The 23351-nt window shown below is 40.7% G+C and overlaps 1 long non-coding RNA gene across 1 annotated transcript in view; it reads right to left on the reverse strand.

The window, feature by feature from the left end:
• The window catches only part of LOC116573464, a 42582-nt gene that overhangs the window by 16752 nt on the left and 2479 nt on the right, over positions 1 to 23351 (reverse strand). The window contains exon 2 of the long non-coding RNA XR_004278804.1: positions 3911 to 4006. This is a non-coding gene — a long non-coding RNA (uncharacterized LOC116573464). The remainder of the gene's footprint in view (positions 1 to 3910; positions 4007 to 23351) is intronic.

A 23351-nucleotide genomic window follows, 5' to 3' on the forward strand; every position in this document is an offset into this window, starting at 1 on the left:
ATCCCCCAAAACCTTGTTGAAAATATACAGGAAGCAGACACCCAGAGTCTGGGCCCCTACTTGTGGAGGTATTTGCCAGAAAATCTACCTAAATTGGGATCTAATTGGAAAAAGTCAGGCAATCTGGTTCACCAGACTTCTAGAATTATGATTATCCAACTAAGACCAATGAGACCCATTGATCGGCTGCCATTTCAATGGAAGAAAACCGGTCCTGATTTAATTCATAGCCATACGGATTATTTATTACTATGTGGACTATTAGAGGTCACTAAATTTTAGTCTTCATAAATTAAAGTCAGCGCATTACAAGTGAATCGAGGATGCTAATTCATTGCTCTGCTAACAAGTTTGGCTCCCAGACAATGCTTGGCGACATTGCCAACTCCAGCATAAGCCAGGCGCACACAGCTGGAATCCCCACAGGTTTCAGGAAGGATCCATTGTTGTCAATGTACTAGCAGTGTTGTTTTGGGTTGGTTGGTTGTGGTTTTCAAATTGTTGCTATTCTTGTTTTTTAATTACAGATTACTGTGGTTTCATTATATCATTATTAATTGTGTTTGTTGTCAGTTGTTTGGTAAACCCTACTGTATGTAATGGTGCACATTTGCACCAAGAGTATTTTAGGTCTCTAATTATCCAATAACTAAACTTCAAGGCAAATATGAATCATCCAGACTATTGGATGAAATATTGGATGAAATATGAATCATCCATCCATTACTTCTATAGCAGATTATATACATACATATATATAATATGTGTGTGTTTTATATATATACATGTATGAATACATACACATAAATATGCACATATAAGCATACATATGTAGTATATTTACATAATAAGTATTCCTTCCAAATTTGCTTGTACAGTGGCATTTTGTTGGTGATAAATATTTGTGCTTTTTATTTATATAACTTCCATTATTGGGTTATTTTTGTAGGTGTAGGGCATTCTTTTATAATAAGGAATCATATATTTATGTATCTTATCTTCTCTTATATGATAAACAGTAGGTTTTTAAGTTGTAAGAAATGGATTAGTGACACTTTCTTATTTTGCTCCTCATATAAGAGGATATAATGTCCTGCTTTTGTAGGTGTATTCCTTGCCAGGATTTATATCTGAGGCATCTGAGAGTTGGAAGCCTTGGCACTTGTGTGGGATGACAAATGACAGAGTTATTGAGATGGATATGTACAATAAGGTGAAGCAGTTTAGAGCAAGGGCCAGATCAAATCCTGACCCTACATTCTAGTGATATGACCACAATAAACTTTTTCAATCTGAGTTCCAACTTCCTCATCTGCAAACTGAGGAAAGAGATCTACTTCACAAGGTTGTTACCAAATTAAATGAGATGGAACATGCAAAATCCTTAGCACAGGGCTTAGCTCCCCCAAATGGCAATACTTTTATTGCTGGGGTTATTACCATCATTAACATATCAGCCAGAATGGGCTAGTTTATACAGGCCTAACAAACAGCACACAGAGAAAAGCTCAGTGATTTCTAATAGCAAGATTTATCTCTTGAATTCACTCCGTATCCATTGCAGGTTCGCTGCGGCTTTGCTCCAACTCACGTGTGCTCGAGGACCCAAACTGGAACATTGCTAGATATTGTGGCAGAGGAAAAAGAGAGAAAAATGTTGCTGGCTCTTAAAGCTTTTGCCCAGGAGCCATGCATCACATTGGCCCATATTTCATTGGCGGATGCAAATCATATGGCCACTTGTACGTTTAACAAGGTGGAAACATGTAACTGCCCTGAAGGTCCAACAAGGAAAAGGGAATATTTGGGGAGCAGAGATATCATCAACCATACTATTACTAACTCAAAGACAAGGGGAGGCAGTTAAATGATGAAATGACCCATCGGAGGTTTATTCATGGAACCATGAGTGGAAATGAATGGTATCAAGTCTTGGTTACCGAGGGCATGATCCCCACTTCCTCAGTCTGGGAGTTGACCCAGGTTAACTGTTAGGGTCCAAACTCCCTGTGAGTGCAATACAAGCTATACTGAACAATCATCTGAAAGCAGACCCTACAATGAGGGCACCTCTCCAAATCTCTCTTATATTCGTATCTGCCTTCTGCTGCCATTTCACAAATGCTCAGAACAGTGAGTTCAGGCTGTCCTCACCACTACTGCCTCACTTCAGCCAGGTTCTCCCCATGCCAGAGCTACTCCAACACCTTAACAAATGCAAAGTGCTCTTCCCCTCTCAGTTTCTCTCCTCCCCTGCTTCCTGAAGTGGCAGGTCTGGTTGAACCATAAATGTCCCCAAGGAATAAGTAACTAAATTATTTGTGTGGAAGAGGGAGGAGACACATAAAAAGGTAGTACAATTTCCTGAGAGCTGAACTTAGAGAAGCAAAATTATGTCCACTCTCAGGAGATTTGTTTCTACATCCATTATGGGCCTACCACGAGCTAGACTGGGAGCTAGACTGGGCATGTTCCCATCTCAGTCAGCTCACAGTCTCAGAGTTAGTGGCCAGTAACTCAAAGGAAGGATTTAGGGATGGGAAAGCCAGGGGATGGGAAGCTGAGTCAGGAAGCAGACCTATACTTAGAGCAAATCAAAATTTGATCTTATGTCAGTTAGCAAACATAAAAAAACACACCCAACCATGATGACCCTTCCCCCAAAGCCACTCAGATGCAGGCCCATATTTAAAGACTGATACTTGGGGGACTGACATTTCCTGGTCTCGCCTGAATGATGAGGATGAATAGATTAAATTCCCCCAAAATTCACAAGCCATCTTGGCAAACTGTCTAAAGAGTCACCTGGACAGCATAAGAGATCTAGTCTAGACCTGGCTCCAGGAAGCCAAGATGGTATTGTTGTACCCCTTTAAAGTATGAAGCTGAGACCCATTGAGATAAAGACATGTAGGGAATGAGTGAGGCTCTGGCCTCCTGTCTCTATGCAGGAGCTTCCCCAAACTCCAGCCATTCCTCTGCTACCTGCGGAAACCACGCCACAGTTATGTGCCACCTGTCGTATCATAACCTAATCCTTTTAATATTGAATTACTCTTTTTAAACTGAACTTAAATTTAATCTTTTCCTAAGCAGTAGTAGCTGTGAACTCACAGTTTTGATGTGCTAATTATTTTGCATGGTATACTTGAAAATAAATAACTATTAAAATATTTTTTAAATGAGTCCATAAACCCCAGGCCCCACAGGTGATGTGCACAGTAAGCTCAGAGGATGAACTCTGCAACCTGCTGCCCATGCAGAGTCCCACTGTGTGTCTCTGTGAGGCTGGCCATGCCTTTATTCTTTCTCCTATTCTTCCTTTATCCGTAACACAGACCCAAGCCAAGATCTATTTATTTTTTTATTTATTTATATTTTACTCAGAGGTGCTTCAAGGAATGTTTTGACAACTTTGGCTTCTCTGGTAGACTCATGAATTTCTTTTTGAATGTTTGGCTCACCTGAACACCAACATGTACGTTGGGGGATTCCACATCTTATCAGCCCATCTCACCACAAAGTTGATACAAACTCTACTGGACTTCCTGCAGTGAGGGCACAACCATGTAGTTCAGACTCAGCTCATCTGATGATCTCACATGAGAATATGAATTCAAAATCTGGTCACACGAAGAAGTGCCACCAAGAGCCCATCTACAGAAGGTGGCAGACACCTCTATCCCTCTCCTCAACAAGTTCATGATCTAGAGCGTTCCAAACAGATGTCATTGGATAATTGTAATATACTTAAATAACTATTCTAATTAGGACAGGGGCAGAGCACTCGATGTAGAGGTTATGGGAAAAATCACCAGGGAGGAGATGTTTGTGTTGACTCACGAAGGATGGGGTTTCCTAAGACGATAAGGAAAAAGGTAGCTCAATTCATGTTACCTATTATTATTACCATTCGTACAAGATTTGAGTCACACAGGCATGGATTCAAGTCACAACTCCAGTAGGAAGGTTACTTTCTTCATCTGTAATCTTGCCCTATTTGGTTCTGCAAAGAATAAGTAAGATGATTTAAGTAAAACACAAACTAAAATACTTGATACATAAGTTCTTCATAACTGTTCTTTCTCTTCCCAACTCTACTTTTGGTTTTGGTTTTGGTTGGTATTTTGTTTTTTTGTTTTTTTCTTTATTGGAATACCTTTCTCCACTCCATTTCCAACCTAGAAAAAAATCTACCTATTATTCAAATTGTACTTGAAATACTGCTTCTTCTGTGAAGCGATTACTTACCAAGAAGACACAATCTTTCCTCCTTTGAAATTCCTTTAAAGTTCATCTTGACCCCCATAATGCTTTGCTTGTGGTTGGTACATGTTTGTTGAGATAAATTAAATTGCCCCCCATTCTGACTCCTATTCATAGTCTTAATATCTGCTTAGTTGTTTTGTTCGTTTGTTTGTTTTTTCAGTTCTTTCCATGTGCCCAGCTGGCATTATGGCCATGACAAGGTAAAACTGCTTTTTTAAAAATACTTGTCCAGCAGTTGGGATAACTAAACTACAATGTGTCTTTGATCCCAAGGTTCTGCATGTCCCTCCACTCTTAGCCAGTCTTGTTCCAAACCTGTTTTCTTCTCTCCACATGATACATAGCTACTGCTCCTTCCACATACCAGAGAGGGTCATAGGCACTTGGGATATGTTAGTGAATAACACAGACCTTGTTCCTTGTCCGTGCTGTGAAGGAACTTATACTCCAGTGTGGGGAGAAGGTGAGCAATCAAATGATAACACAATGACAATGACAATGGTGCTACAATGGAAAAGTACAGACAGACTTGTTCTAGGCCCAGTCTGTCTCTTGTCTTGCTTCACCTAGCCACTCCACCATCTTTCCTTCCTCTCCACTCTCATCCCAGTATCTGTAGGTCTGAATTCTTATCTTTAAGGCTCAGCTCAGTGCCATCTTCTTCATGAATGTAGAGAAAAACATATGCACCATGTAAGCATACAGAGAGCTTTTCATATGCAGCTTCTCACCCATACTACAAGCTCCTGAAGACAAGTCTTCACACAATTCATCTGGGTGCCAAGACCTCCCAACAGAAAGCCAAGAAAGAAGCACTCAGTAGCTCTTTATGAAATGAGCAAATGGTCCTCCCCTTGTCCTGCCACATTGTACCTAAGGAACACCCCCATCCATACTCTTTGTAGGAAACCTGTTCTATTTCTGCCTCCATTCAGGAATATATTCTTTACAAAAGGTAAATAAACACTTGCCATCCAGAGATGCCAAGAACTTAGAACATTCTACATCATGATTTCCATGGTAACTGAAGTTGTGCGTAAAGAACTCTGCCATGACAGCATCTTAATCCAGAAAGGCTGAGCATTTTTCAAATTAATTCTGCTACTCTGGCCATAATGGTTACCTGGATTGCAAGCTACTGCATACATCAATACTCTGCATTTTTAAGCCCACATTCACCGTTCCACTGCATAGCCACCACGAATGTAAAGTACTACTCACCAACAGATCATCTGAAGTTGTTATTGGAGCTCTGGATCATCAAGTCAACACTTATTGCCATTAGGAAAGAAACAGAAACTTATAGGACATTAGGCTAGGCTATACACACATTATTCCTCAGTTCCTACAGAGCTCATGACTTTTCACCATATATTTGATTTTTATCTTAGGTGCTATGCATAAACAGAACCATAGGCACTGCCATGAGAGCTGGCGAATGTGCACGCCTCTGTTTATTTGGGAAATGTCAGAGCTGTAGGGTTTTAATTACCCTGAGCTGGTAGAGATCAATTTGAAAAACAAACATATTAGTAAAAAATCAAGTGCTCAAAAAAAAAAAAAAAAAAAATCAAGTGCTCTTTTGCTGCCAGAGGATTACAATTGAAATCATAGCATCCTAGAGCTTTACAGCTAGAAGAAACAAAAACCAGGGGGAGCCAAGCCCCTCATTTTATGGGTTGGAAAACAGAACCCCAAAAGTTGAAATAGCATGAACCTTGTTTAAGATCTTGGGTTCTGCTATGAGATCTTGCTCAAATCCCAGGTCCATGACTTAGCAAATGACCTGGAAAGTCACTTGACCTTTCTGGGCCTCAGTGGCCTCATCTGAAAAATGGGAACAGTGATAGAGTTGTGAGGATTAAATGTGGTAATGGATGTAAAGTGCTTAGCGTGGTACCTGACATAGTCAATAATCAAAACTATGAACTTGAGTCGTTATCATCATCATCATCAACATCAACATCATCATCATCGTCGTCGTCATCACCAAGGTCACAAGGCTTATTAGTAACATTGTTTTTGCCTGAACTAATACCTCCTTACACATACTGAGTTTGTTTTTATAAAGAGTAAGAAATAAAGATAAGTCTTATCCCAATAATCATATGGTCCAAATTAGTTTCCAAATCAACTTTTACAGTAATTCAGGGTTCTCCAGTGCTCACTGAATCTGCCAGTAATTGTACGTTCTACATTGTCACAGTTCTGGAAATACAGTTCACTCAGCATGAATATATTCTTGTCCTGAATGTGTAGCCACTCGATAACTATGATTTGCCAAGATGTTTTACTTTAAAGAGTACAGAATCTCAGTATATTTGGCTACAATTCTTTTACCCTTTCCAAAGGCCCCAACTTAACAAAACATGATGCTCTTTGTGGCTTGATCTAAATGGATAATCCGTGACTCAGAAAAAGATGATTTCAGAGCATGACATGCAAATGCAGAATTCATGGCTGTTTGTTTAAAATCTGGGCCCTTTTCCTTGACTGCATTTACTATAATTAGAAGACTAGCTGTTCTCACAAGGGGTTACAAACACACCATGGGCAATGTTATATGTGCGATGCCAGAAAAAAGATTAATACATTTATGCTGAAACCGTCAGCCCCCAACACAACTTGCTTATCTAAAAAAAGAGAAAGAAGGGCACCTGGGTGGCTCAGTCAGTTAAATGTCGGCCCTCAGCTCAGGTCATGATCTTGGGAATCTCTGCTCAGCAGGGAGCCTGCTTCTCCCTCTCCCTCTGCCCAACCGCACTGCTTGTGCATGCTTGCTCTCTCTCAAACAAATAAATAAAATCTAAAAACATAAATAAAAAATTTAAAAAAAGAGAGATTCCAGAGAAGGAACACACTAGGAATTTGGATGAGATTAATAGCCAGCCAAGAGAAGAGAACTGTTTACTAGATTCTCCGTAAAATGGTGGGAGACAAGAATGGAAGGACTGGACTGTGTGATGATCCAGCCTAGAATAAAATCATGCTTTCAGTGGCAGATTTAAGTTTTGTGGGGTCCAAAGCTCACATAATTGAGGAGAGACTCTTTGAGTAAAATAATACCAAGTTATAAATAAAAACTACTGGGACCTCTTCCAGAATCTTACAAAGGGCCCTGGCAAGAGAAAGGGCCTGAAGCTTAAGCTTCATTAGTAAATCTGGTAAATAGTAAATAGTAAAGTTGATACCATTTTCACATAGGTCAGATTTAGTAAATTGATTAACGGCTGTAGAAGTTGAGGAACTATGGTTTGACTCCTGGGCCGACCATTTATAGCTGTGTCTGTCACTTTAGGCAAATGTCTTCATGTCTCTGATCTTCATTTACCCCAACTAGCGTTGGTGGTATAGTGGTGAGCATAGCTGCCTTCCATTTACCCCAACTATAAAAAAGAAAAAATAAAATCAACTTTGTATGGTTATGCAAATTTTTAAAATTCATGTAAAATACTGAAATAAGCATCTCACTAACATCTAGCAGGTGTTCCCAAAATAGTAATATTGTTTTTATTTTTTATTTCCTATATTTCTCATCTAGTTCACATATTAATCCTTTTGGTACACTTCTAGAAAATAAGGTTTTCCCCTTCAGTGTCAACCTTTGATAATCTAGGGATTACAATTGTCTAAGCCTATATCTCTTGCTTCTCTCTTTTGATGCCTCACTTGTTCTCATGATTGTTTTACCCAAAAATGAGTAGGGAGCAGGGTGAGAAATGGAATTCGAATTAGCTAGTTAGTATCCCAGAAAAAAGAAAAAAGAAAAAGATACCTAGTGTCCCAAGTATTTAATCCCTTGGCCCCAGGCCAGTTGTTCTAGATCAGCCATTCCTTCCCTGTAATGGTCACAGACCTCGGGGAGCAGGGGTGGGATGCAGGTACACATGTGTGGGCTTCTGCATCTTGTTCCTTCCTTGGTCAGGTTGAGAAGATGGAACATGAGACTGAGAGGTTTTCCAACTCTATCCTTTCTCCTGGAGATACAGACAGTGTCTTCAAGTTTAGAAATAAGGTCATGTCCCTACCTTTCCACAGTTTGCTATTGTTGACATTGCTGCCATAAACACTGGGGCAAACAATGTGAGACTCTAAACTCGAGGAAACAAAGTACGGGTTGCCGGAGTCTAGGTGGATGGAGGGTCTGGGGTAATTGGATGATGGACCTTAAGGAGGGCACTTGATGGAATGAGCACTGGGTGTTGTATGCAACTGATGAATCATTGAACTCTACCTCTGAAACTAATAATACACTTTATTATAATACTAAATATTACTAATAATAATACTAATAATACTGTTAATTACTTGAATTTAAATAAAACTTTTTTTAAAAGAAAGAAGGGCACAAATTTTTCATTGAAAAAGAACAGCCTTACTTCCTGGGGGTGTCAGTCTCACATTTCGGACTCCGCAGGTGGAGACAAACTTCACCTCTGCAAGGAGACACATCATGTAGATTTGAAGTCACGTTCCACTACTGACTGCTGGTGGGACCTTGGGCAAGTTAGTTTCAGGAGATGTAACAATCGCACCTACCTCCCAGGATTCTTTTTTTTTTTTTTTAATTTTTAATTTTTTATTTTTTATAAACATATAATATATTTTTATCCCCAGGGGTACAGGTCTGTGAATCGCCAGGTTTACACACTTCACAGCACTCACCAAAGCACATACCCTCCCCAATGTCCATAATCCCACCCCCCCTTCTCCCAACCCCCCTCCCCCCAGCAACCCTCCGTTTGTTTTGTGAGATTAAGAGTCACTTATGGTTTGTCTCCCTCCCAATCCCATCTTGTTTCATTTATTCTTCTCCGACCCCCTTAAGCCCCCATGTTGCATCACCACTTCCTCATATCAGGGAGATCATATGATAGTTGTCTTTCTCTGCTTGACTTTTTCGCTAAGCGTGATATGCTCTAGTTCCATCCACGTTGTTGCAAATGGCAAGATTTCATTTCTTTTGATGGCTGCATAGTATTCCATTGTGTATATATACCACATCTTCTTGATCCATTCATCTGTTGATGGACATCTAGGTTCTTTCCATAGTTTGGCTATTGTGGACATTGAGGAGAGACTCTTTGAGTAATTCGGGTGCACGTGTCCCTTCGGATCACTACGTTTGTATCTTTAGGGTAAATACCCAGTAGTGCTATTGCTGGGTCATAGGGTAGTTCTATTTTCAACATTTTGAGGAACCTCCATGTTGTTTTCCAGAGAGGTTGCACCAGCTTGCATTCCCACCAAGAGTGTAGGAGGGTTCCCCTTTCTCCGCATCCTTACCAGCATCTGTCATTTCCTGACTTGTTACTTTTAGCCATTCTGACTGGTGTGAGGTGATATCTCATTGTGGTTTTGATTTGTATTTCCCTGATGCCGAGTGATATGGAGCACTTTTTCATGTGTCTGTTGGCCATCTGGATGTCTTCTTTGCAGAAATGTCTGTTCATGTCCTCTGCCCATTTCTTGATTGGATTATTTGTTCTTGGGTGTTGAGTTTGCTAAGTTCTTTATAGATTCTGGACACTAGCCCTTTATCTGATACGTCGTTTGCAAATATCTTCTCCCATTCTGTCAGTTGTCTTTTGGTTTTGTTAACTGTTTCTTTTGCTGTGCAAAAGCTTTTGATCTTGATAAAATCCCAATAGTTCATTTTTGCCCTTGCTTCCCTTGCCTTTGGCGATGTTTCTAGGAAGATGTTGCTGCGGTTGAGGTTGACGAGGTTGCTGTCTCTTCAGAAAGCCTGAACAGACCCATAACCAGTAAGGAGATTGAAACAGTCATTAAAAATCTCCAAACAAACAAAAGCCCAGGGCCAGACGGCTTCCCGGGGGAATTCTACCAAACATTTAAAGAAGAACTAATTCCTATTCTCCTGAAACTGTTCCAAAAAATAGAAATGGAAGGAAAACCAATATCCTTGATGAACACAGATGCGAAAATTCTCATCAAAATACTAGCCAATAGGATTCAACAGTACATTAAAAGGATTATTCACCACGACCAAGTAGGATTTATTCCAGGGCTGCAAGGTTGGTTCAACATCCGCAAATCAGTCAATATGATACAACACATCAATAAAAGAAAGAACAAGAACCATATGATACTCTCAATAGATGCTGAAAAAGCATTTGACAAAGTACAGCATCCCTTCCTGATCAAAACTCTTCAAAGTGTAGGGATAGAGGGCATATACCTCAATATTATCAAAGCCATTTATGAAAAACCCACCGCAATATCATTCTCAATGGAGAAAAACTGAAAGCTCTTCCGCTAAAGTTCGGAACACGGCAGGGATGTCCATTATCACCACTGCTATTCAACATAGTACTAGAAGTCCTAGCCTCAGCAATCAGACAACAAAAGGAAATTAAAGGCATCCAAATTGGCAAAGAAGAAGTCAAACTATCACTCTTTGCAGATGATATGATACTATATGTGGAAAACCCAAAGACTCCACTCCAAAACTGCTAGAACTTGTACAGGAATTCAGTAAAGTGTCAGGATATAAAATCAATGCACAGAAATCAGTTGCATTTCTCTACACCAACAACAAGACAGAAAAAAGAGAAATTAAGGAGTCAATCCCATTTACAATTGCACCCAAAACCATAAGATACCTAGGAATAAACCTAACCAAAGAGGCTAAGAATCTATTCTCAGAAAACTATAAAGTACTCATGAAAGAAATTGAGGAAGACACAAAGAAATGGAAAAATGTTCCATGTTCCTGGATTGGAAGAATAAATATTGTGAAAATGTCTATGCTACTTAAAGCAATCTACACATTTAATGCAATTCCTATCAAAGTACCATCCATCTTTTTCAAAGAAATGGAACGAATAATCCTAAAATTTATATGGAACCAGAAAAGACCTCGAATAGCCAAAGGAATATTGAAAAAGAAAGCCAAAGTTGGTGGCATCACAATTCCGGACTTCAAGCTCTATTACAAAGCTGTCATCATCAAGACAGCATGGTACTGGCACAAAAACAGACATGTAGATCAATGGAACAGAATAGAAAGCCCAGAAATAGACTCTCATCTCTATGGTCAACTAATCTTCGACAAAGCAGGAAAGAATTTCCAATGGAAAAAAGACAGTCTCTTCAACAAATGGTGCTGGGAAAACTGGACAGCCACATGCAGAAAAATGAAATTGGACCATTTCCTTATACCACACACGAAAATAGACTCAAAATGGATGAAGGACCTCAATGTGAGAAAGGACTCCATCAAAATCCTTGAGGAGAACCTCCCAGGATTCTTGCGAGGGTTCAATAACATATGTATGTAAAACACACAGTATAGCTCAGGGCTAGAGGGGAGTGGGAGGGAGGGAGAGGGAGAGAGAGAGAGAAAGAATAAGAAAAAGTCCCAAAGAAATTCAAAGCATTCAGTTGTATCTCAAAGTATGAAGAACTAGGGCATGTCCCAACAGCTAAAGGGCCTTCACAGGGCAACCTCAATCTTCAGAACTAAGAAGACCTACCATTTATGTAAAAATTAAATAGTTCTTCACAATAAATATGCCAGGAAATAACCTAAACAATAGGAATCTCTGTTGTTCTTACTATTGCTTTATTAGTTAGCTACTTGGACCTTCCAATTCCATTTAATCTCTGCAGCGCTCAGCAGTCTGTTAATTCTCTTTGGAGACAGAAACAACCACCACCACCTCCCTGATTTACAGATTTCTAAACATTTCAAGACAGATGGTGTTCATTCTAATTCTGCACTGTGGATCTCACCTGACACTAACTTTGGTACATAATAGGTGCTCAATAAATACTTTTAATTAATTAATAAGATCTATTTTATGCCAGCTTTTTCATTCCGATAGACACTTCTGAAAGACAGATATGATCTATTACTCATTATTTGTTCCCTTGCCCCGTTCCCTCAAGTGATTGACATAGTATCCAGTGCATGGTAGGAGCTCTATAAATATTTGTTAAATGAATGAAGTATTAATGGCAGGACTGCCAACCCCCATAGCTTCAAATTCCTTCTGCTATCTCTTCAGGCCTCTTGCTACATAAATCTTTCATATCAGCGCATTAGAGTATTTGAGAATTTCCCATTCGAAAAGCTCACCAGAGAATGTTTCCCATAAAGAGGAATGGCCCCTCTATCACCTTATTACTCACTAAGTTCACCAGAAGTGCCATTTGTTGAATTCCCCCAAGCTACTTCCTTTTCTGTTTTTTACTTTCCCTGCCCCCATCTGCCCGGTTCTCAGAGGCCCTGCTCATTCTCTTCGAGCCACAAGCAGTCACTGGGAGCCAAAGGCCTTCTGGTCCCACTGTAGCAAATCTCATGAGCTTCCCTGCATGTACCTTGGGCTGGAGAAGTTTCCATTTACCTAATCCAGTAAGCATCTTTAGAGCTCGATGACTCAGCAACTCATTTCTAACACTTGATCAACGCATGCTATGTTTCCATCATGTGTTGGTTAAGTTTAACTTAAGACAAAGATTTCTTCACACTCTTACTCCATTTTGCTTCCATTTCCAAGGCTATCTGTGTTTGTGCGGAAACGAAATGGGCTTTCCGCAGGCAGATGGATACTGGTGTTGTATTCGACAGGTGTCTACCTACTACCTATCTATCTTCTCATCTTTCTAGTCTTGTTTCTTCTCTCTGCAGAAACTTGTCTTTTATTTGTTTCAGTTCATTTCATCTCATTTTATTGCACTCATCTTTGTTAGCTACTCAAATCTATTTGAACTAATGTGGTTTATACAACTCAATGAATGTATACATATGAATGTATACACACACACACACTCACTCACTCACTCGAGGAACAACACAAGAGAGTGAATGGCAGACAGCAGCAAGTATACACTAGTATACAGAAGGTTAGTTTAAAGGCACATTCAAAATCATTGCTCTGAGGTTAGGGACACTGGCCTAAAGTCACATGACTGTTTAGTGGCAGAGTTAAAACAAGTTCTCAGATCTTCTAACACCAAACCTCATGCTTCATCACATCCTCCGTATCTTACCCAGTGCTTAGTGTTAAGGCAAATATATGCAGTAATCCTTCTGGGCAGGTGACTCAACAGATGTGAAATAATCTGTCATCATAGGGCAAACACCATGTATCCTCTAACAGTTACACAAGCAAATGTCTGCCCTTAGTCATAAAGTATTTTTAATATATTTCTTTAGTCTAATGGAACTTAGGGTACTATTTGATTGGCTGAAAAACTCTCTAATTCTGAATCAATTCAATTTAAATTTATGTTTTTGAAACACTCATTTCTCTTTAAGAAGTATTTGAAGGAGCTTATAGTAGGAAAAAGAAAATTAATAAAATAGGACCCAAAAGGGAGATTCAGTCTTGAAAACAGTTGGTAGTCAGTGACAATAGTTGTTATCTTTGCGCTTTAAACATGGCTCTGAGCTTCCTGGAAGTCCAATCAAAACAGAAAACACAATTAGTTGTGTGGTTCTCTTTAGGGAGAAACAGAATCATATTTTCTCAGAAGAGAAGAAATTTCCTTATGTTAAATTCTGAGATAATTTTCTCACAGGGAGCAATATTTGGGGGAATGTAATAAATGGTATTTTCAATGACAATTCTCAGCTACATCAAAATCCACACAACTTTTCTGCAGCAATTCCAGCAAAGAGACCAAGATGATGTCTTAAATTATATGAGAAATATTCTGTGAGGGACCCAGCAGTCAACTCGATCAAAGGGGAAAATGTAGGTAATCTAGAGAAAAGGGCAAATTTCATGAGCCTTATATTATTCTTCTTCAACTTTTCTTTCTTCCAGGCTCTGAACAAGTTGTAGATGTGATACAGTTTCAGGGCCTTACTCTCTAGCAAGAACACAGAGTGCAGTTATCCAGAAGACTGCTAATTGTGGGGCAAAGTTAAAATTTTGACAACATGTAAACAGGTGTTAAATTTGATACTGCCTCGGGCAAACCGTCAAGCCCAGGCCAACTTCCTGCCTGAGTGAAAGACCTCTACCCAGAGACAGGTTAAACTTCCTAGTCAGGAAAAAGTAAACAACTCCATGCTGCCTTACTCAGGGCTGCCTCAGTTTCCTCAACTGCAGGATGGGAATAAGAGTTGGCCAACTCACAAAGTTGTCAGTGGAGAGTGACAGTGATAACATGCAAACATCCTTGGCACCTAGTGGATTCCCAATAAAATGCTACATGCATGAAAAAGTAAGTTTCAGTTGATACTATAGACTTCCACTGAATATGAACTATTCATCACTCCAAAAGAGATCTCAAAACCAGCTTTAAAGGACCTGTGTGTTCTCCCTCCTTTTAACGTGTGCGTTGTATCATGGCTCCAGTCATCTAGAGCAGAAGTCACCAAACTACTGCCCTTAAACCTAATCCAGCCCACTGCTTGTTCTTGTAAATAAAGTCTTATTGAAGCACAGCCACGCCCATTCATTTACATATTGGCTACCACCTGCTTTCCTGATGGACCAGCCGCTGAATAGTTAAGACAGAGACCATGCGGCCCATAGAGTCTAAAATATTTCCTACCAGGCCCTTTACAAAAAATGTTTGCTGACCTCTGAACAGAGCAAATGTCCTCTTAGATGCTGCACAGCATTTCAAACACGGAACATTCCAAACTATGTTTTTCACCTGAGCGTGCCCATGGATGAACATCCATGCCGACTTACCCTTCTCAACCTTAGATCCTGGTTCCTATCATGACTGCTCCCATCTTCTGAACCCAGTTAATGAATCAAATCCTACCATCTTCATTTCCCTTTAAAAACTCTCACAGTCTACAGCCTTTCCGTTCTACTCCCCAGGTGGTAGCCCAGAGGGCAACTAGACCCACCCTTTATTCTCCTCCCCTCCCCTCCCTCTCCTTCTTCTCCCCTCCCCCTCCCTTCCTCTCCCCACCATGACCCCCACACACACTCTGCTGACAGACCCTGCAATTCATCCTCCATACACCTGCCTGAGCCGGTGGCCTAAAATGCCATTTTTACCCTATTCCAAATCTGGCTCAAGAGTCTACAGTGGCTCCCACCTGCCCTTTACACCAAGTCTGACTTCACTATCTTGGCTTTCATAGCAGTTTACAGCCTGGCTCCACAGCACATGTATAAGTCAAAGTCCCATTCCTTCCCCATCCACACGCAGCACTGTTGTCTGGCCCATTTCCATCAGCACCCTCCTTGCTAAAATCTCACCGCCGTTCTTCATTCCTACCACAGCCTCTGTTCTGGATTGCATTGAGTCCTCCAAATTCCGTATGTTGAAGTCTGGACCCCTAGTACCTCAGAATATGACCCTACTTGGAAATAGGGTCATTGCGGATGTGATTAGTTAATAATGGAGTAAGATGGGCCTTATAAGTGTTTTTATTAAAAGAAAAAAAAAAAAAAAGGAGAAATTTGGAACCAGAGACAGAGGGAAAACACCACGTGAACATCCAGATCAGGGGGATGTAAATGTAAGCCAAGAAATGCCAGAGGCGGCCAGCAAGCCACCAGAAGCTGGGACAGGGGCCTGGAACAGATTCTCCCTCATGGCTCTCAAAAGGGTCCAAATCTGCCAACACCTTGCTCCTGGACTTTTGGCCTCCAGAACTGTAGGACAATAAATTTCCACACTCTAAGCCCCATCTTTGGTACTTTGTTAAGCAGCCCTGGCAAGCTAATACAGCTTCCTACATGCCCCAGGCTCAGAGGCTTCCTGGAATAAGATGGCCCTGAAGGCCCTGTGATATGTGGCCACAGAGAGGTGACAGGTAGAGAGGTCTGTGAACAGCAAGGGAGCAAATAGGGAACCCAGCCGACTGGGCCCTCCCTTCCCAAAGGAAACTCAGCCTGCTTCCTCACAAGCCTGCATGCTTTCCCGGACGTCACCTCATTCCTACCGGGTCAGAGGTCGAACAGGATTGAGGAAAGCCCAGATCCGGAAATGCATTCCAGGGATCTGCCTTCCTCGCCTTGCTTCTAAATGTCCACTCTTCCCCTCCCTTCCTTTCCTCACTGAAGACTTAAGTCACAAGTTTTGTAAAAAGCAAGTTCTGAGCCAAGCAAATCCACTTCAGGAGTCCAGTGCCCGCCCTCGCCCTGCTTCTGTCCTGGAAGTCTGGACATCGAACTGGAGATGGCCGCAGTCCTTGAACGAAGGCCACCCGTGAGAGGCTGCCAAGACTCCAGCGTTGTCCAGGAACTTCAGGGAGCTAAATTGGGACCTATCAACTCATTAAGGAGACTTCTTGCAGGGAATGTGACCCTGGGGAATGAAGAGAGGCAGAGTGGAGCTCTGTGGCCCTGTTTTACTCTTCTATGCAAGCCCACATGACGCTGGCTGGTTGCTGGTGAGAAAACAAAACCCCCTCCAAGTCACTTGACTCCAGGAGGCCAAAGGCCAAGCCAACTGTTCAGCCACCAAGTCATCACAGACTGTGTGTCTGTAAGTATATTATCCTCTTCCCCCAGGGACATCTGGTAAGTTCAAATGGCTTGGTAAACTTCTTATCTCAAAGGATGTAGAGCGAGCAGTGATCAGATTTTCTTAATTCCAGAGAAGAAAGAAAGACACTCACTCAAGTGAGGACATGGCTGATAAGGTGGAGGGAGAAGCAGTACCAGCTTCATGGGTATGCAGTATGTGCACAGGAGCCATGCATTTTTATTTTGCTCTGAATCCTAAAAATTATGTAAACAGTTCTGGGGAAAAGAGTGTGTGTGTGTGTGTGTGTGTGTGTGTGTGTGTGTGTGTGTGTGTGTTTAGCCAGGAGGTGGGAGTTGATGATGAGCGATGAGTAGAGAAAGAATGGTCCAAATTCAACCTGGGAGTAAAGAATAATGAGAAGGCCAGTCTGTTCTTAGTATTTATATTTACTCAGGTTCAATAAAGTTGCCACAACACTGAATTCATGAACACTGAACAATGCATCGCTCCTAGGGGAAATACAAGGTTAGGTTCCTGTGAGCCTCTGGTCCCAACATGTTCATCAATTTATCCACATACAACCTACTTTTGTATGTGTTTCTGTTTAAAGACACCTTATTAAACATACATTATTGGTTCGTTAACATAAAACTCACAGCCCACAGCTCTATAACTCAAGCGGGAACAAAGCTTATCTAACCCCTTTTCTCTACAAAACACACTGCAGCTGGTTTGCACTTGGGGGCACCAGACAGCACTTCAGCACAGTGTTCAGGGGCCACTTTAAAGAGTGAAATCACCAGCAAAAAGCACAAAAGTGTGAAAACACGACACTACACTCACTGTGAAAAGGACACGTGTTTACACCCTGAGAGAGGAAACAAGGCAGATGTTGCCTCGTTTGCCCTCTGCTGGGAACATACCTGCCCAGTGACTCAATTCACCACTCTTCACGGGCCCACTAAATCTGCAAAACTGCCCCAAGTATTGGTTGGGAGTTACAAATAATTCGCAAGCCTGGAATCCACAAATAAGGAGGATTGAAGGTGTCTTCAATCAGGACGGGGGGCCTGTCAGACAATTTCTGCTCCATTACTGCTGCATGACCTTCAGCAAGTGATTTATCCTCTCCGTTGCTTTCCTCTTCTCCATCACTTGAATTTCTATTCAAACTTCAAGACACAAGAAGCACCATTTCCTCCATGAGAATTGTCCAACAACCTCAGTAGAAAATGAATTGTTTCTTTTTTTGTGGTCCCAAGTCACTACTTTTCCATGACATCTGCCCCGCATCTATTACTGTGCCTCAGATGATAGCCATGTTGTTGGAGCATGGGGCAGCTTTATCTACACACACTACACCGTTCCGTCTTCCACCTTACCACCTTTAGTTCCACTGACAGCTACCTCCTGGCTCTCATGGCCAATGACTATCGCGTGGCTGTGCGCCAATCCCTGCTTTATGTCACCATCACAACACAGAAATCCCACTTGGGTTTTGTGCTTGGCACTTGTGTTTTTGGCGTGCCTTTGTGATGAATTGTTCCTTTATCCTCAATATTCCTCATCTGTGCCCCTTCTGCCATTATAAAGATGATTTAATTACGCTTTAGTGCAATTCATTGTTGATCTCCTCTTATTCCAGTAAGTAGATTATAAAATCTGTTAGGAGAGGGATTATATCTTATTCACCTTTATAGCCACAACACTAGTGAGCCACTTTCCACAATACAGGTGTTGAATAGGGATTTATTAATTTGAAATGGGAATAATAATCCTGGCCTTATCTATTATCATTTTTTAAATTGTAGTAAAACACCCTTGGCATAAAATTTATCATTAGGAGCATTTAGTACTTACAATGATGTACAACCATCACAGAATATTTCAACACCCCCCCAAAAATACAACAATCCCGTACCCATTAAATAGTCATTCCCTAATGTCCCTGGCAAGTACTAATCTGCTCTCTGTCTCTATGGGTTTGCCTCTTCTGGACATTTCAAGTAAATGGAATCATATAATATGTGGCATTTGTGTCTGGCTTCTTTCACTTCATGTGATGATTTGGGAGTTCCATCATGTTGTATCATTACCAATACTTCATTCCTTTTTTTTTTTTTTTTTTAAATGTTAAACTTTTATTTAGAAAGGTTTAAACAACTGTATGCTCACTTCTACTAGGTTGTACAAAAAATGACCTGAAAACTTCCTTTTGACATCCCTGAAGAACTGGATTCCTAGGATACAGGCCTTGTTCTTTCTTCAGACCTCTGACTTCCACTGGAGCCCAGGAGAAAAATGGCTCAGGGTTCCTCAAGTCACTCTTGGGCTCCACAAAAGGTACTGGACCTTTGAACTAGCAAGCAGGTTATGGGTAGCAGCACCTGTTAACTCTGGAGGCTTTGGGGTAACACACAGGAACAAGCTGCTTCATCCTTAACACTTGCCAGGAGTTCAACGATGGGCAGAATCTTGAACATCTAGAGGAAATAGATCAAGGGACCCCTGGCTGGCTCAGTCCGTGCAACATGTGACCTCTGGGCTCGAGGTCATGAGTTTGATCCTCACGCTGGGAATGGAGTCGTATCACAGATAAATGTATCACCTTCAGGACAACCTGTATTCACCCAGGCAGACCGTTGGGTTCCTCAGGCCTAGTGATGAGATGCTGGAGCATCACAGTGAGGCCTAGTTCGCAGGGATCAGGGGACAGGTCTTGTCTCGCCCTCAAACCTCTAAGGTCTTTAGAGCCGAACCGCATCCACGCAAGTCGGCTCTTCTCCATTCTGCAGCGTTCAAAGGTGCGCCCGAACCCTGCAGACAAAGGGACATTAAATCCACACCCGTGACTTCACATTCGCTTTGTCTTCCGGAGCTGCGACTGTGCTGGGCTTGGGCTGGGCAAGGCCCGTCTCTTCAGAGAGTCTTATCCTCACGGAGCTCAGTACAGGTCTGTGAAAAGGTTCTCATCACAGAGAACTTCATTCCTTTTTTATGGCTGAATAATATTTCATTGTGTGAATAGACCATATTTTGTTTATTTCATTCATCGATCGATGGGCACTTGGGTTGTTTCTACTTTTGGCTTTTATGAGGAATCTGCCATAATATTTTAATACTATGATTCACTATAGAAATGTTAGTGATAATGACTATTTTTGTTACACATAGGGACTGCCTGTTTACCAGTCCCCTACCACACCCCCACTAGACTATAAGGTCCTGAGGGCAAGGACTTTATCTTGCTCCCTGTGGATTCCCTAGGGTCTTGGCTAATTCTGGTGCAGAGTACATGTCTCAATAAATCTGCTGACTGATGAATGGTTTCTGCTTAGAGGTTTGACTGCCCTATCACAATAAATACAAGACATAGCAAAGCCCACTCTCTTAAAATCATAGAATATTAGATCTTGAAGAAGAAATCATTTGGTCCAAAATTGCCCTTGAATATTCTTGGCACCATCACTTTCTAGTTGTGTGACCTTGCATAAGTTTCTTAATCTGTTATTCAGATTCCTTATCTATAAAATAGAGGTAACAACTTGATCTACCCTCTAAAGCTCTTTTGATGATTAAGTGACTTAATACATATTCAATGCTTATTATTAGGAATGAGGAATTAAGATCAAAAAGGGTAAGCAAATTATCCAACATTGCGTAGCTAGTTAGAGGCAGAGCTGAAATTAGAACCCATATCTCTTAGCTTTCCCATCTCCCATGTGGTTGTTTGAAGGCTACTCAGAACCCATGGGTAACAAAGCTTTCCCCTATACTGGGATCAGTACTACTTCCACAATTATATTCTCTGGGGCAAATATCACCTTCCTTGAACAGGTGGCTTCCAAGCACAGTGGGCTTTTTTTGTTTGGTTTGGTTTGGTTTGGTTTGGGGGCTTGCTTTTTGTTGTTATTGGCTTTGTTTTTATTTTTTATTTATTTATTTATTTTTTTGCTTTGCCTCCTTCCACATTCCAAATCTAAGTTTTTGCCTACCTCAGGAAAATAGGACATCTCTTGGAAAGGGGCAATACAAACTAGCACATTAAGTCTACTAAGAAGTTCTAAGAAGCTCTACATCTAGATCCCTGCTCACCCAGCAGTTCCAGAGCATAAGGAAATAAGAAATCTTTTCTCAGCAGAGAATCTCTATCACCATACTTGGAATGCCAAAACAAACATAGTGTTTTGGCAAACACTGGCCTCAGTTGTCACCCTTGACATCAAATGAAAGAATTTTGTCTAGCTTATTCACTAAAACAGTACCTGGCAACAAATGCTTTTTGTTGAAGAAATGAATAATTTTAATGAAAATAGCTACTTGGAATTTGAGGTATTGGCCACCGGTGGAGAAGAAGCCCACACATCAGCTGCTGGGTCTTCACTCTAATTGTCCCCAAGCAGAATACACCCTGTTGAGTTGGCTTTCTCACAAGAAGAAGACTCCCATCCACCAGGCTACTGGCCTCTTGCTTTCCAAGATGGTGAGTCAGAGCAACGCAAGGATGTAACTCCAGTCACTGCTACCTGGTTCACTAGACACCTTCCCCAGGTTACCAATGTTTCCAAAGGCAACAGTCTTCATGACTTCCACATAAAAATCAGGTCCCCTTACAGATCTGATTTGAGTCAACAGCTTAAATGAGTCTAACCTGAACACTCATGAGTGAATGAACTCCCTTTCACTGGGACCTGCCAGTCCTTCAGGGCTTATCTAGGCAGTAGCCAAGAGCTCTAGGGAAAGGGAAGGCTGCTTCAACTTTTCCTGGCAAAGGGGCCTTCCTTTTTAGAAACTTTAGCTCAGCTAAGTGGAGACACCTGGTGTTTGTTGTTGCAACTTCAAGAACAATACATCAAAGGCTCCAGGCAGAAAGTCAGGCTCCTCCTAAAAATTGCATCATCACAAAGACCGTTGGAGAAGAGGAAATGCAAATGGCTGGCGATCTCACGCCTAGGAGACTTTCTTCCTTCTCATATTTTCTAGAGTCTCTGGTTTTCCTCCATACTTTTATCTTTAAAACATAGGGGAAAACGCAATTACAGGGCACCCAAATTTTGTGAGCTGCCAGGCAGGAGAAGAAAGCCTCCTTCCTGATTGTTTCTTTTTGTCAGGTGTCGTATCAGAGCGCTAACTTCTGAGCGCTAACTGGCAATACTTAATAAGTAGCCAAAGTACCAGAGTCCCCCGCCCCACCCCCAATTTTTTAAGTCTATACAAGGCCAAAAGAATATTAAAGTTTCACTGTGGAAGAAATATGGCCACTGCCAAGAACTGATTAGTCATAAAATCCACAGCATTATCATCATCCATCACTGCCTTTCTTTTAATGACTGAATAAAGAGAGAAGACATCAAAGTTTTCAAAATAAGGTTATAAAAACGCTGTACACAGATGAGGCCTCCAAATATTTTGATAGAACCTGAACAAAAAAAATACAGAAAAATCATTGAAACAAATCACAAAACATATGTTGTTATGTTTTGCTCTAAAAACCATGAAGTTTATCCAGAACCCTATTATGGTAACTGCTTAGCTTTTCATGCATTCCTAAATTACCATGTAATCTAAAACCTTGTTTTCAGCTGCCCTATATTGGAAAGTCCCTTAAAATAATCAGGATGATTACAGGCTAGTATTCAGAAAGAAACTTGCTTTTATTATAGTAAATGAAAGTGTTATTTATCAAGCAGGCTCCTTTAAAAAAAAAAAAAAAAAAAACTACCTCAGAAACACTATGTATTCAGGAAATACCTAAACCAAGGATTGCATTTTGGGCTCTCTACATTTTTAAACACATGGATAGTTGGTGTAAAAATATGTTCTTTTCCTGCAGGGACTTGACTGTAATTAGTGTATGCCAAAACTCTCTCACAGAGATTTCATTGTCTTATCTACTTACATCATCTTAATGCGATTTTATTTTACTTTGTCAAAGTCATATTAATGTAAATGTGTTCTTGATAGCAAACAGAGTTCTTTTTTATGCAAAACAGGATTCAGCTGACTAATAAAACAGCTTGCAGTCTATTAGACTATAACAGTAATGTGCTTATTTTGTTTCTCAAATCAAGACTGTGTCAGAAAGCTATAGACAGAGATTTGTCTTGTTTTTCACAATAATTGCTAGGGTGGGGTTACATTATGATCTTTAAATGAATAGTATCGCTTAGAACAAACACTTCATATATCTTTTATCTTTCCCTGCATACAGTTCTGAGTTTTCTTTGAAAATGCTGCGCTACTTTTCCACATAAGTCATCAGAATGTTTCCAAAGAATTTTAACTGCCAGATTAATTATATCTTGCAAACAAAGATAGATTGCTTACATTCTTTATTCAGAATTCCTGCCAGTATGGAGCAACTGGCAACAAATTAATTTCTTTTGCAACCATGCAAAATGTTTTGCTATGAAAAGCTCTGGAAGGTAAATGGATCCTTTAAAAAAAAAAAAAAAAAAAGGCAGGTTGCTCATTCTGAAAGGCTAATCTGTAAGCAAAGAACAGAGGATTAAATGAACTTCTTGCTCTCCACCCCCCCCTTTTTAGCATCTATGTTATAGCCTTCCGTTAATGTATTCAGTTAATTAAGTATTGCTGTGACCTGGTGGCAATTTTTGAAATCCAGGGAATTTTTCCCCCTCTAAATTCTGCCTCCCCCACAGAGCAGAATA

Source organism: Mustela erminea, chromosome 14 (assembly GCF_009829155.1).
Source record: "Mustela erminea isolate mMusErm1 chromosome 14, mMusErm1.Pri, whole genome shotgun sequence".
NCBI classification, from domain to species: Eukaryota; Metazoa; Chordata; class Mammalia; order Carnivora; family Mustelidae; genus Mustela; species Mustela erminea.